Here is a 15,249-nt window from a genome sequence, read left to right on the forward strand (position 1 = left end):
GATTATTATTGAAAATTTATTGTAGGTCGTATTTGTACTTCCGTTCTTGTGTATTTAGAGCTAAATAAATCGTGATTTGATTAAAAATAAATATTTCACGTAATTTTGAAAACTAATTACCCAAGACAGCTAAACGAGAGCTCTTCAATTAGCCTTTTTCAGATTTCTCAAAGTACAGTGTTATACTCTTTTTCTTCGAAACTCCGCGTTCAAATACAATGCTGATAAATCTCCAATTCATTTTTTTTTTGCTCTCTCCTTCACATTGCTAAATCTTTAACTGAAAAGAAAAAGGTTCGTGTGGCGGAATTTCTAGTTTATCCAATAAATCGCGACAGTAGATAATCATGGTAGATATGTATTCAACAAAACAAGTTCAAGACTTGATTGGAAACTTTGAATACAACTACCATGATTCCCTAAAGGCAGTATTAACAGAGGCAATTGGACAATGAGAAGTCATAGCAAAAGTAACAAAGAAGATTTCTTTCCGCCTAGATAGGAACGAGCACAAACAGAAAACAACGCGTTATTTTCACCCTGCTGTATTTTGTTACAAGCTTTTATAACGGAGTGTCTGACACTTGTACTTATTTTCTACGTTAGCACTCTGAAAAGACAATTCATAACAACATAAACCAAAAGACTGTTTACTCTATCATTACATTCTCAATCTACTTTTTCTAAATTCACTTAACTGGAATAAAATGAGAAATCAAAACCAGCTGGAATCCTGTAACTTGGAAACCTATCCTGGTATGATGTTCGCGGAATTTAATCAATTGACACTGAGCAACAAGATTCTCCTTCTTAGGGGATAATTTCACGGTTCAGCGCGTGTACAAGTTATAGCGTGAGTATAAACTACTACCTTGTTCGTTTTTTGCTGAACCACATGTAGTTCAACAACTACGGACTGTGATTCGAGAAAGCAGAATGACTGATACCAAAATTTCACAGAAGATGTCAACGAATTTATCGAGGAAATTTCTAATTTAGTAATGAACATTGAATTTTTTTGTTCGGCGCGAAGGATTTAATCTAGACACAGGAGGAAGCAATCTAGACACATAGGAGGCAGCGTGGCCGAGTGGTCAGCGTGTCGGACTGCAGTCCAGCGGTCCCGAGTTCGAGTCCCGCTCTGACCATTACCTGGATTTGTTTCTCGGTAGCCCCCGAGTTCAAATCCTCGGCCACGCTTGTAAAGAGCCAACTGGTTTGCCTCCGACCAGTTGGGATTCTTAACAATGTTATGTTCAGGTTGAATTATTTGTTTCAGTTGTTTGCTCGGCCCCACGAGCACTTGTGCTATAAAAATTGCCGAGGGTAAATAAAAGTTATTTATTTTTATGTACTCACGCACTTATAATCTACTTTTATCCGATTATTGGATAAACAATATTGTATTAATCAAAACATACGAAAGGAATTCTAATGCGAAACATTACTCCTATCGCAGCGTTTTCATGACTGACGTGAAATTCCTTCCAGCAGTCATTAGCTCGGCTAACATTATAGTTTGTTATAACACGGAGTCATACTATGGCTCCGTGTTATAACAAACTATAACGTTAGTTTTATGATAAAACTATCCTTTAATGGTAATTACCAAAGTAAGCTCAAAGTAAGCTGTTTATCTTAGACTAAGGATACGTGACTACTCGATTTTGTACTAACCTATTGATTGACATATCATCGGTGATATTGAAATTTTCTGATTATATTGCGCCTCTATAATTTACCAACAGTTGGTATAAATCCTTTTATATTTGCAAAGGTTTAATTTTACTGAGCAGGGTGTGTAAAACTAAGAATCCAAGCTCCGGGATTTCCTCAGGTAGTTTCGTAGAAGACTTCGACTTCGTCAGGTCGGAAGTAGAGAGTACCCGCCAGGAATGATCGTGTGAAGGAGGTGTAATAGCTGTTGCCAGGTGGCGGGCTGTAGGTGTGTCCAAGGTCTGAGCGTGAGTTGGTGTTTGATGCAGCGTTGTTGGCAATGTAAATATCGTGTCCTCCAAATGTTGGTCCATAGGAAGAGCAGCTGTAGATGGAATATTTTCTCCGATAACTATACTTTCCTGTTTGAGCTAGCTTTAGTGGCTGCCAACCAGGATTGTTAACCAATGAGAAGAGAAATACTGCTGAATCGTAGCGATATCCACAACTGGAGCCTAATTTGAAATACACAATGAAAAAACAAGTCCAACATCAATGATGTTTACTGACACTTAATGACGTATTACAATGTTAATTTGATTGGTTCAGAAAATTTTGCTATTATTCTAAGCTCGGCATAATTTCTTGTAGCGTTAATTTTAAGTTCTCTTGTTCCTGTATGTAAAATGTGTCCTAAGTTTTCATAATTTCAATTCTCGGATAAACAAGGCCGATTGGAGACTGGAAACCTCTGCCCCGATTTCTGACTACATGTGATTTCCATGCGACATTTTATAACTTACGTAAAAATAGTTTTCTCAGCTTCGCATGCATGAAGCATCATTCTTCAGATCAAAACAACTCAAATCCATTACTTTGTCGTCTGAAATCAGTCATACAGCTTATGATACCCAGTTCTGAAAATGCAAGTGTTTCTATTCGCCTGTTTATCACGATGTGTTAACCAGAAAATTCTTAATATCATTGACTTACTTTCCTTTCTCTGGGTGACCCTTTTTTCTGTACCCTTCTTTTAATGATTCGAAGCCATTACAGCAAGTTACCGCTTCCTATAAAGGTCTTTCATCCCGCAGTTATCTCCCAAAATCGAATGAGTTATGAGATATATAAACCGAGCAAATTATACATCGTGGAAGTAAGGTAGGAAATTTTGCTAAGAATTTTCCAGCTCTGAAATTTCCTAAACCATATTGTAAAATATTCCATTTTAAAACTTCGTTTAAAAATTCTCTGAGACCGCTGTTGTGCAATATGATCATCGCTGACTCACAGCTTGCGCTTGGGTTGCCTGTGATAAGATGAAACTGATCATGTCACTTACTGGTCCATGAGACACTTGTGTATCCTCCAAAAATATATTTTCCAACACGGATGATTGTGACAGATGGACCTTTGCCGTCACAGTTTGAGTGGAAGGTAGAGGATGACCAGCCATTTACAGTTGCCTGGTAACAGCGATTCCAGTAAGAAGATTGGCGAGTCACAGGCTTTAACCATTTATCCAGCCATGTCAAAAAATTCTGGTTGTTTCCCACAATGCTGGAATATTTAAGACCCGCTGCAAAAATAACATATAAGAACGTTCTCTGCATTAATTTTGTACCTAGCATATGTTTTAATGGGTCATGTTGAAAGTTGGTTTTTGTAAGAATTATTAACACTCTCATCTTCACCAGTTATAAGGTGACCATCTTGACTTGCACCGTAAATGTGACGCTGACTAAAGGTGTATTTGTCAGGTGTATTTATTTGTTATTGTACATGCCACGATGCAACTTAAAAGTGTGGTTAATTTTAATGTCAAAGCGTGTCTGTAGTAGCGAGAAGGTAGCAAACAAAAATACTGAGGCGTGTTTTCTTTTAATTAATTGCAACAGTAAAAGTCCTTGCAATATGGCAAACTGATCCAAGATGGAAAGGAGAATTCTAATTGGTCCCTGAGTGGTCCAAATTTTACGATATCGACCGCGGTCCGAACTTTGCAATGATAACCGCTGAGATGCACCATTCATCTCACAAAAGAAAGCAGCTTGCTATGAAATCTCAGTTTCTTTGTTTGTTTTTTGACATCCCATTTGGGGGACAATTTCAGTTTAATTGTAACCACTGCAACCCGAATCAGAAGTACAATCAACGTGAAATACTTACCTGCCGCAGTGTACCTACAAGTTTTTCCGTCTCCTGCTAAAGGATGGTTACACGTACATGTGTAGGATCCTACAGTGTTTGTACATGAAGCTGAACGGTGGCAGTCGTGTACACCGCTGACACACTCATCGATATCTGTGGGTAATAAGGAACACGGCAAAACATAAATTGTTGTGTACTTGTTCAACAAAAAGGGCTTTATGTTCTGAAGTAAGGAGTTTCGTTTGTATCAAATAAGTAGTACTTTATCGTAAATTTGATAGTACGTGTCGTGATTAGAGGTTCACCATGTTTTAATATTAATAAAACCTCTCAAGGGCAATAGTCCTGGTTGTAGAGTGTTGTCATGGCAGCCATATTGCTGTTCCTGGTCAGATGATGAACATGTTTACAAATCAAAAAAAGCCGGAAAGTGAGAAATTTCATTGTTTGGGAACCGTGACTTCCGTGAACCGTGTTGGTTTTCAGTTAGTTATCTTTGTGAAAATTTCTACAAGAGCGTCGTTTCTAAAGATTGGAGATCTCTAACTTTTCAGAACCGCATATTAACATGCAATTAAATATACAAATAGAAAAAACTGATCGCTAATTGTTTGCACCTTGGAGGTTTTCCGTGAATAGAACCAAAATAAATATCCCCCTTTTTATATTTTACATCCAAAGACCAGACAAAAAAAACATAAATATATTTTACATGGTATAAATTTGTAAGGCGAATAGCCTTTTCAACCAATACCTTTCGTAGTTCGTGTTAAGGTTACTTCCCACCTTCAAAAGTGAAAAAAAATCATTTTTTCTTTTATTTGCCTAAATTGAAGTTTATCATTTTATCTAACATTTACAGAAAAAAAACTTAAAAGTCTCAAAAATCGCCGACGTTATTTAACAAAATTTGTTTTCTAATAAAAGTTAATAAATGATGAAGGTGTCATAATCTCATAAGTAGGTGACGTCTCGGAGGAAATTTCGCGGGAAGCGGGTTCTTATTTCATGTGATTTGCATATTTTCTTTGTGCATTGCGCGTTCGAGTTTCATGGAGAAATCTAAATCAAAAAGAAGTCCTTAGGTAAAATCAACGAAAAAACCAGGGCCAAAGAAGAGAAAAAGGAAAGGTTTTGGGGAAGAAAGGAAAAAAAGCCACGCAGAAAGCGACAAAGGCTCTTGGTTCGGCCAAGCGCTTTTGTCGACATCGACCGATGAACACGAGCGGTCTAATTCAGCTGGTTCACTTGGTTCTTCCGTTGGAGCAAGACATAGATTTGTCAGACATAGATTTGGAAATGTGCTTTCCTTTGACTTAAAATAATTTATAAATCAACAAAACACAACCTACCCCAAAGACCTCATTTCGGATATGAGAGTAGCCCGAATGTTCTCGCTCGATTCGATTGATTCTCCTTCGGTTGACGCGTTTCGTTTCTTGACGCGGGATTTCCCCTTGCCTTTGGCAACTTTACCCATTGCCAGGATTGCTTTTCTTTCGTCTTGCCGGTCAAAAGATCGAAAACGTAACTGTAATGCAACACTTTTCCCGGGAAATTCTAACCCATTGTAGTTGACGCCAGGAGGTCCTGTTACGCCATTGGCTTGCGGTTTCAAGAGGCGACATAATCTCATGGGGCGACGCGAGTTGTTACCAAACCTTTTTGAGCGAAAATCTCGCGTTTGATTTCTCGTAGAATGTGTCGACTTTAAGCGAATTAATAGGGTATGTAGATTTCACAGATTTTCGTAAAATTTGGCCAAAGCATTCCACCGATAATAACAAACGAAAAGGTGTCAGGAAATTATCATATTTGAAATATTTTTCCCGTGGCGACCATTTACGCAACGCGTCTCGTATATTTTTAGCTTCTTCAACTTTGGACTAGGATATCTTGGCAACCAATCAGAATATCGAAAAAGCCTGACACCGTTTTCTTGATTGATGCCTGTTGAATAAGACTGTGCAGCCATTTTGCTCGTGCCGCGGCATTCGATACCCGATTAATTCACGGGAACAACTCTCGGTCGTTCCACGGTTTACCGGCTGCTGACACTTCCCAAAAGAAAAAGTCACTTAAATTATATTTTTCTCAAAAACTACATTTATTAAGCTTTCTACTGATATATAGTTTCTTTAGGTTTTATTGAAACTGGCGCACGTACGAATTTTTTCCTGAAGGGCACCCGCGAAGGTGGGAAGTAACCTTAAGTAAAAATAACTTACCAGTGCAATTTTTGCCATCTCCCGAGTATCCAGGTTTACACGCGCAAGTGTAAGATCCACGAGTATTGTTACAAACAGCATTCACATCACAGCTATGAGAGTTTGAAGAGCACTCGTCTACGTCTGAAACAGGATTAAAGGAGTAAATAAATAAACGTTGAGCTGTCGTTAGTCTGACCATTTCATCTTAGAAGCATACAGCTTGAGAACGGTCCGTCAAAATTTTACGGTAAGTAGTCAGTACCTTTCAATGAAAACTAAATTTATTTCGCTTTCCACAATCTCTAACTAATTCTCAGCTTCTTTGGGATGATTTATATTACCCCGGTTCTAAGCCATTGGCGCCGGCTTCGAAATTATTAAAACAAGGTTGAACTTTTCTCTATTATTATTCTCATCGTACAAGAGCGGTTGATTACAGTTTTTTAAGCCCATCAATGCAGTTCTTGAAAATGAAGTGAGATTGCTCACTACATTCAGCATCAGCATCAAATGTATTGCTGCTTAGGTTTTGTCTCTTTGTTTGTTTGTTTTTTTCTCTCTTACCGTTGCAAGGTTTTCCGTCTCCGGTATATCCAGCTCTACACTTACAGGAATATGAGCCCACGGTATTCACACAATCTGCATTCACGTCACAGTTATGAGTGTTGGTGGAGCATTCCTCCAGATCTTCAAAAATTAAATTTGGAAAAAAATGAAATAGCCATCAATTGCATGAATAATGTTTACAGCACTGGTTTGTAACAAACTATTTTGAAAATTAACCATGGAACCTTTTTAGGCCCGAGAGATTATCGAGGCTAAATTCTGGGGTCAAATATTTTTTATTAGTAGATTTACAGAATGTAAATTAAACGCATTAAACAAGAGATTTATGACCTGTAAAGCAAGTAAAGTTGAAGCAGTTATCACATGGTACGTCATTCCAAGTGTATCCATGCCTCACGCCAAGAGTGTGCACACAGTCTTCGTTGTTCCAGTTGTTTGGTTGCTTTGGAGCCCAGAACCTAAAACTGCTAATTTCTTTGTTTGTCCACACAAAAGAGCCTTCAACACTGCGGTCATTCAGCCCTATCCACGATCTATCGCCAGCATGACGGTGCTGAATAAATACGTTTTCCTCCTGGTTGTGCACAGTCACCAGATCAGAGTTCATCTCAGAACAGTTTGACTCAGCAGTCAACCATGTGGCGCATGCGGGGCTTGAAAAGTAGCAATAACCACCAAAGTAAGTCCATCCTGGCTGGCAAATGTCTGTAGATGCAAACAAAAATAAATCCATAAAAAGTGAAAGAAAGCATTAAGAATGTCTTGAGTGTTTTTAAAGGAAATAGTTGCTTGTCAGGTTTCTGCAAAGCCTTCACATGTTTTGGCATTGTACTCCTGCATGACTAAAACATTGGACGTCGTTTGTTGTGAAATTAACTTCTGACCATAAAAATAAAAGACCCTACTAAAATCTTATTTTTAACGATGTAAGACACAGAAGTTACTACAACATGAATACTAAATGAGCTAAACTACTGATTCTGAGAATAGTAAAATTAACGTTGAATTATTTTGTCCGTACCTGACAGGACAGTGTATGAGATAGACAGTGGATCATACTTTGTCCCGTACAACTCTTTTAAACAAATTCGAACACCGGTCTTATTGATGTACTGCAAGAAAAGAACAAAAATAATCAGTGGTCTCCTAAACTGAAGTCGAAAACTGAAATAATTTCCACAACATTAACGGTGATATTCTGAATACTATTTAATTTCGTGGGTTTTCATTCTAGTAAGACATATCAGTATCATCTTATTTGCCCCTAGTAGATATCCCTCAACATTCTGTACAACAGGAAATGTTTTCATCGATTATAACTTCCGCCATCTTGGAGACGCCATTTTGGATTTTAAGATTTTCCCGCGATTTAAGACGATGCAAATTAAAACAATATGATAATGGATGTAAAAAGGTACCATATTAATTTTGCATTGTTGTTTAAGAAAATTGGAAGAAACGAACAACTCTGTCAAATAGACGAGATTTGGTTCGACCGGCGTGTCAAAAACGAAAATGCTATGAATATGCCTAAAGAAGTGAGGAAACAGAATTACCTCCACCCAAGCAGTTATTCCATTGTGTACTGGTTGTTGATTTCCACCGCTAGATGAATGGTTCGCGGAAACAAATACATTCGGGGTGCCGTTGTATTTTTCAGTGAAGCGGATATCCTAAAGAAAAACTCTCATCAGGCGAGCTGTTATCTAACTTTGATTCTACTGGCAAGCGAAAGAATAACCTACAGTATAGTTTAAATTTACATTTTTCTGTAGGATCTGTACACTAACTCTTGAAACTTTTGAAAAAGTAGTTCTAGGCCACCTCTCTAATAAGAAGAAAGAGATACCAATCTTACAATAGGCATTGTTGTAATCTGCAGGTGGATGTTGGGCGTTAGCAAAATAGACTGAACTGTGTTCTGTAAAAAGAGGCTTGTGGAGAGAAGAAAACGCCAACCATTTCTAAAAGAGAGAAAAATAAATAAACATTAACAAGGAAATAAAGATAGAAATAGTATTTTTTTTTTACAAAATTAATCGAGATAACCATTCAGTAAACGTTTGAATCCAGATTCTGTTTTCTCTAAATATGTAAGCATGCATGGTAACTTACATTAGAAACTAAGTTCGCAGTCCATAAGACCAGGTTCTGGAGATAAACTAACTTTTAATAAACTATAGTAAGTGATAAAGATCTCTCAGTTCCTCCTGGCTGGTGTGTAAACGAAGGTGTACACACTTACAGTATAAACATCGTCGTGAGATCCTGCGTAGTTCTGCAGCTCTCTCAAACAAACTTTAAACGAGGATTGCGTGACGTCTTCAATCCACACACTGGCAGCGTCACGCTTGAGTCCTGCACGATAGTGCGCAGCGGTTACAAACACTGAGGGTATCACTGAAAACTTTCCCTGCATAGAAAACAAAAACAAACAAACAAACACAGGTTATTACCGTTGACGTTCATCTTACTGATGTTGTTGTTGCTGTTGCCCTAGTGCTGTTTAACAGTAACGAGAGTTTGGAAATCTAGTGCGGATTGATGCTCTAATGGTTTAGTGCAAAGCGACATTTTAGGTCCATTAGTCTAAATAAAATCATAATATTTTGAGCTGAATCCGACGACTTTAGGCTATTCAACACTACTCTTCGTGAACTTGAGTTGTAAAATGAAACAAAAAGTACCTACCGATGGAAAATTAACAGATTTACAAGTCGTTCCAGTCCACCATTGTGATATCCGCACTTCCCCGGCAACACCACCCACTGGAGCCCCTTGGTACGCCATCCAATCAACTGTTACGTTAGCTTTTGATTTCCGCTCATTGTAGCCTGCCGCCATCACACACGCAGTGAATCGATCATAACTAACATTTTCGACCCACGACACAGCGGCATCATGTACATATGACTTGTCACTGGTGTCAATATGATTGACAGTGATCTGGACTTCAAGTGGTTTGTCAGGATAAAACACATATTGCTTGAGGCCAATTACTTCACAATGAGAATATCCCAGTGAAGGAATGTGTGGCATGTGACGGCGACCTCGCTGGAAAGGAAATCCTTTAAAAAATAACAGTGCAAAACGCTAATCAGCACAAACGATTTAAACTTCTCACGTTTTTTCATCGTAATCATCACCATCTTCTTCCGCGACATCTTCAGAAAATTCTGCCTAAAACTATGTCTAACCTTCACAACTACCAGGGTGTTGCACAGAGAAATTCAGTCGCTGAATGCACATTTCCTGTCGAAACAAACACTCATTGTCGTATGTTGTGCCATTTGATGAGCAGACTGGTTCCTGGTACGATGGACAACTGTCAACAGCAACGCAGCGAGCATCAGTTGGTCCAAACGCTTTACACAGGCAGTGATAATGACATGTCACGTCGATGCAAGGATCCAAGTCTGGCAAGACACAAACAATTGTCAGTAAACGATTTGATATTCTAGTACACACTTGCTTGATAGTTATTCCCACTTCTGCCTTCTCAGTGTGGGCTCGCAAGCTTTTTTAAAGATCATTGCACTGAACAACATCCCGGAGGGGAAAAGGGGGTACCGGAAAGAGAATGTTGAATATACCAAGTGAGTTTTGAATATCCAAATGAAATCTTTTTGCCTACCTCCAGTGACCATGTAGTCGACAGTGATAACATCTTTATTGTTGGCGTCGCTGTTGTAATTCTTCACACACACTTGTGCATCAGTTGTAGATGTATGCTGAATAAAACCAAAGATGAATTAAACCCGGCCTGATTCAAGTTGCTATACAGTCCGAATAGTTTTAAAGAACTCGTGTAAACGGAAATTACGGTGAAACTAAAACTTACTGAAATCGCTTTGAAACGGCCCCAAAACAGCATAGAAACACAAGTAACAAACGGAAGAGTTAAAGTAATTATTTTTTTATTGAATTTTGTTTCCATGTCTCGAGCTGTTATATGCGATTGTTACATTCCCATACAAACTGTTATAATTACGTTGTTGCGCAATGTCATCTAATATTTACGGGTCTCGAGGAACTTGGGATGTTTGTGCCATTACCTGATGAGAGTTTGCTAAACTCACACAAAGGTCACAACAGGTATTCCTTACCTCAACCCAAGCGGTGACAGCGTTACAACGTGACCTAGAGAGATTTGCATTGTTGTTGTTGTCAGTGCGTTTGGGCGTCACTAACACAACGGGACGAGCATAAAATGGTTTTGTGAAGTTCACTGTCTGCAATGTGAAAGAAAAAAATATCTTTATATCGATTGCATTTCCACGAGTCTCTTTTAGAGGTAAGCCGGGTTGATAAATAATCCGTATTGGTATTTATAATGCGCTGATTCCAATGTTTAGATTCCAAATCCGAGCAGCTTTGATTTGAACAAGAGGAAAAGTATGTTTGATCAATTGGTCATCGAAGATGAAATTGGGTCTCAGAAACTATTTATGACAGATTTTGTGGGCCCACAGGTCAAATAGTTCCCCGTTTAACAGTCAATTTTAACTTCCTCCATTGTTATGAAAGCATTGCTGTTGTTCAGTTGCCCTTTTGATGCCCTATTATAAAGAGGATTTAGATAAGAAACAATAATGCCGCGGGCCGGCAATAATTATTCTTACTTGACAGAAAGCGTAGTTATCCTGATCAGATGGTGAGTTTGTATTGGTAAACACGAGACTGTCGGTTATGGTAAAATTGTCAACACTCAGATTTGTGAACGCCATCCAATTCTGCAGAAGAAATAAAAGATATTGTAGTTGAGACCTGTCAATTATTAAAGAAATAAAAACATGCACAATTAGGGACTGTTTTAACCAACGTACAAGAGTACATGAAATTATCGGCAAGATACGCAAACCCAGTAAGATGTTGATAATTAGCCTTTTTTCAGGAAAAAAAATCTGTAAACGAAGCAACTCTCCTTGTGTATGCATTCAGCTGCTTCCAGTCAACGGTTTCTACGACATGGTTTCTTCAAGTAGCTTGAGGTTTATTAAAGAGTTAACAAAAACATATTTTCTTTGTATTGTTTTCTTTTGAAAGCCAACGATTGATGTTTTATACTGGTACACAAAAAAGACTCATCTGGAACAGCTTGAAATGGACGATGATCAGGCACGTCACATGGTAAGTTGACCTCTGATATATTTGGAACATCGTAACGCATGTAAATATTTCAGATTACTGCTCTTTAGTCAGGGGTCATCATGATTTTCATTCAACTTTGATGAAATGCAATTCTTTGGGAGAGCGTAGTTGATTAGAGTGACGACTGACAGAAAACGAAACTGAGATTTACTCACTATCTTTATGCCTTTATGAGGTCCATCGAAAATCTTTGCTTCTCTGAGACAAATTTTGAAATTGTCCACGCGCAACTCCTCCACCCACACGGCCATGGCATCTTGAGGTCTCTTGGGAACTTGGTGACTAGCAGTTACAAATATGGTTGGAGGAGTCGAAAACCGCTGAAATGAAATAATGAGAGAAGTTAAGATTAGTAAATTAAGCGAGTGAGTGGGTGAATGACCGAATGAACAGATCAGGGAAAAGTAAATGAACGATAATGAGAGAATGCGTGAATGCTTGCTTGAGTGTCAAATGTTCTTCCACTTTAGGGACACCATGAGATTCCAACAGATCTTTGAAAAACTGATTGAACATTTGGGATGGTAAAAATACAAAATGACTCAAATAACAAATTAATAATTAATATTCAAAACTGAGTCAAGCAGCACGTTTCAGGTAGCTAAAAGTGTAAATATTTTCTCAACAAGAGCCGCCAAAGATATTTTAATAACAGAAAAAATACACCTCTATCCAATAGCCATTAATCAGCTTATTATTAATTGTTTTTAATCTTTTGCATCAGGAATATTCGCGTTGATGAAGAAAAATGATCTTTTTAGTTAGTCTCAGTTGATAAACGCTTCTAATATTCTACAAAATTTCAACATAGTGACAGTTAACTCATATTTTTCGATTGCATTGAAACAGTTTTCTATACAGGCTTAGCCTCAAGTTGCTTGGCAACGTTTTAATTACAAGGCAATTGTTCCACTTGGGGCAACTCGATGTTCGTGTCTGAACAACGCGCGAGTTAAGAATACTGAAAAAGTCCAATTCTATTTCCCTCAGCAAAAAAGCTTACCGAAAACTGACGATATACCATATTGCAAGTTGATGGAAATATTTACTGGGGAGTTGTCAAACGATGCCCGATCAGTAAACAGTCAACCGAGAGCTGTCGCCGTAAATCACAAGTGATGACTGCTGGTGGCGAAGTAGGCCCGCTGTTAATTTTGCGTGGAGCCGAAGGCGCCTCAAGTGTTAAACAGAAGCACTAAATGCAAACCCAGCCAGCTTGTTTGACATCCTTCGTCGTTTTTCCAGAGGCTGTAACTTGCAGTTGAATCTGGGTTAGCGTGACCTGTCAGCTCCGAGATTTTGAGCGGATGAAAGTCGTCGTGTAGGCTTTGAATACGACTGTTGTACCGCCGCTTGAGTTTGTAAATTTGCCATCCAAGGACGCGGTTGAGGCGATTTGCAAGTGTATTTCGGTCGACTTAAACCATTTTATACAAGATATTTGATGTTGGTTTCTTTACTGGAGTGAGGAAACAATTGGCAAGATAATTGAGACTCTTAGGAGATGGACTACATACTCAAAATGAATGCTGTACTGTAGCTGTGTTTTCTTTGTGTTTGGTGGGGGTAATGCTCTCTTTGAGAACTGCCATTTCGTCTTCTGTGTATGTCACAATTAATTGACACTTGAGCTTCTTCGGCTGCTGAACTCTGCCTTGCGGCTTTCTCCTGGTTCGCTTCGGCCATTTTCTTGTCCAAGTTATGATTTTGTCGTTTTCTGGTAGTCGCTAGCGTAATCAGCTTTTTCTATCTCTCTGAAAAGTCGTACTTTAGTTCAAAGCAGAGCAAAACTTCATTTCCATTTTGAAAAAGCCTTGTGCTTGTTTTTGGCTTTGTGAAACATGATTAAAAGGTCACTGTTAAGGTTTTTTTGTTGTTTCGGTGCAATATCACGCAAGGCCTCGCTTTCAAGACTCGCAATTCCACACTATGCACCTCGCCTGGGTAACCAATCATAGTGCGAGATTTCTCTGAGCTCTGCGATTCTTAAGCAGTTTAAACCGGCACTTTTGATGCTGAAAACAATCTTTAAGGACAACTCTTTTCAGTGCTATTTCCCTTCTAAAATATTGACAACTTTTTTTACCAATTTTTCAAACAAAAAAACTGGTTAACTGTGAGGAAGCTTTTTCCTATTGATTGGCAACTTTTGGCTTTTATTTAATTATTTATCTTTTTGCAGTTTTTAGGAAATTCTGAGTGCGTGGCCAGGCCTAATTCTTCGATCTTCAATTTTTACACACCATTTCTTCATCTTTTGTTATACACATAAGATTACTTTGTATAGTGCAATCATTTTGGGGGGCTAACTGACCGTCTTAATGTGTTTTGTGTAACTGATTTGCTTCTTTCTAGTCCACATCCACAATCACGGTTCCCTTTTTCATAAACGCTTTATATATCTCTTTGCCCTCTATCAGTATCACTTAACAAAACAAATTCTAACCTGCTGGAAATCGATCCTCTTGCATTCCGTTCCAGTTGTCCAAGAGTTTAAGGATGTGGTGCCAATTTGAGATCCATGTGGTTTCGTTTCAAACGCAAGATAGTCTACCTCAATGGACTTATTTGAACCGTTAGCAAATTCTAGAACACAGACAGTAAATTCACTCGCTTTAACATCTTCCACCCAGACTGCAGCGCCGTTCCGAGGGATTTGGCTCTTCACGGTATGGCCAACTGAGGCGAGAACCGTTACTTGCTGTCGGCCGTAAAATGGCGTTTGGAAATAAATCTTCTTACAACCGAACAGCCCTGGTGAGCTTGTTGTTACGTTTTCTTTTCCGGCCTTGAATCCGAGTGCTATAAAGGAATAAATAAGACTTTTTTCTTCAAAATTATCGCACTTACAAAGTTTTAACTGAATGCACGGCCGATATCCTAGGAATGGACATGTTGGTTGCTTTAGGAAGAGATTTAATTCTCAATTTCCTTGATCTGTGCGCCCCTCCCCCAACTTTCAGCTCACTTCTTGTCTGATCAACAAGACCTAAAAACGCCTGCGCTTGCCTCGAGAAGTTGAATTAAGGTTTACAGTTACAGAATGTAAAGAGTCGACCCATACCTTCAGTGGCTGGAGCGCCCAGGCAAATCAACAAGAAAATGAGAAAGAAGTGCATCGCGTATTGGTGCTCAGACGACATCTTGCTCCGACTGAAAGGGAACTCCACTCTGGCGCATATTATGATAATCACAAGGGCAATGCGTGACTGGAATGTACCTGTTAGGACATGTCGAATTATAGGATATTAACAAATTGTAAACAGCACATTCACAAAAATGAGTTATCTTGGGGGTGACGCATATAAGTGACGAGGTGGAGGATGTCAGGCAGAAGGAAAATGACCAGTGTAAAAAAAATATGGCGAACTTCTAAGAAATTGACGTGACTTCTCCTATCCGACAATTGTATCTTATTTCCATCAAAATAAAATACAAGAATTGTTAGAAATAACAGTGAACTGACCATTATCTGAGTTGTTTTGTGAATGAAAAGTACCGACCCCACCCCATA

At 38.6% G+C, this 15,249-nt stretch overlaps 1 pseudogene across 1 annotated transcript; it reads right to left on the reverse strand.

Moving 5' to 3' along the window:
* Positions 1 to 529: 529 nt before the first annotated feature.
* Positions 530 to 14,918, reverse strand: LOC110043233 (uncharacterized; annotated as a pseudogene). Its single transcript, XR_016201558.1, has 18 exons — positions 14,800 to 14,918; positions 14,182 to 14,537; positions 11,891 to 12,055; positions 11,207 to 11,317; positions 10,691 to 10,816; positions 10,219 to 10,315; positions 9,782 to 10,000; positions 9,276 to 9,652; positions 8,830 to 8,997; positions 8,434 to 8,548; positions 8,141 to 8,268; positions 7,606 to 7,696; positions 6,915 to 7,289; positions 6,582 to 6,704; positions 6,036 to 6,158; positions 3,826 to 3,960; positions 2,999 to 3,235; positions 530 to 2,171 (listed from the first exon to the last, which is right to left on the reverse strand). The product of XR_016201558.1 is annotated as an uncharacterized LOC110043233 (transcript).
* Positions 14,919 to 15,249: the final 331 nt, after the last annotated feature.

The sequence above is a fragment of the Orbicella faveolata genome, unplaced genomic scaffold (genome assembly GCF_042242905.1).
Source record: "Orbicella faveolata isolate gen_17 unplaced genomic scaffold, um_ofav_v1 contig_34, whole genome shotgun sequence".
In the NCBI taxonomy this organism is placed as follows: Eukaryota; Metazoa; Cnidaria; class Anthozoa; order Scleractinia; family Merulinidae; genus Orbicella; species Orbicella faveolata.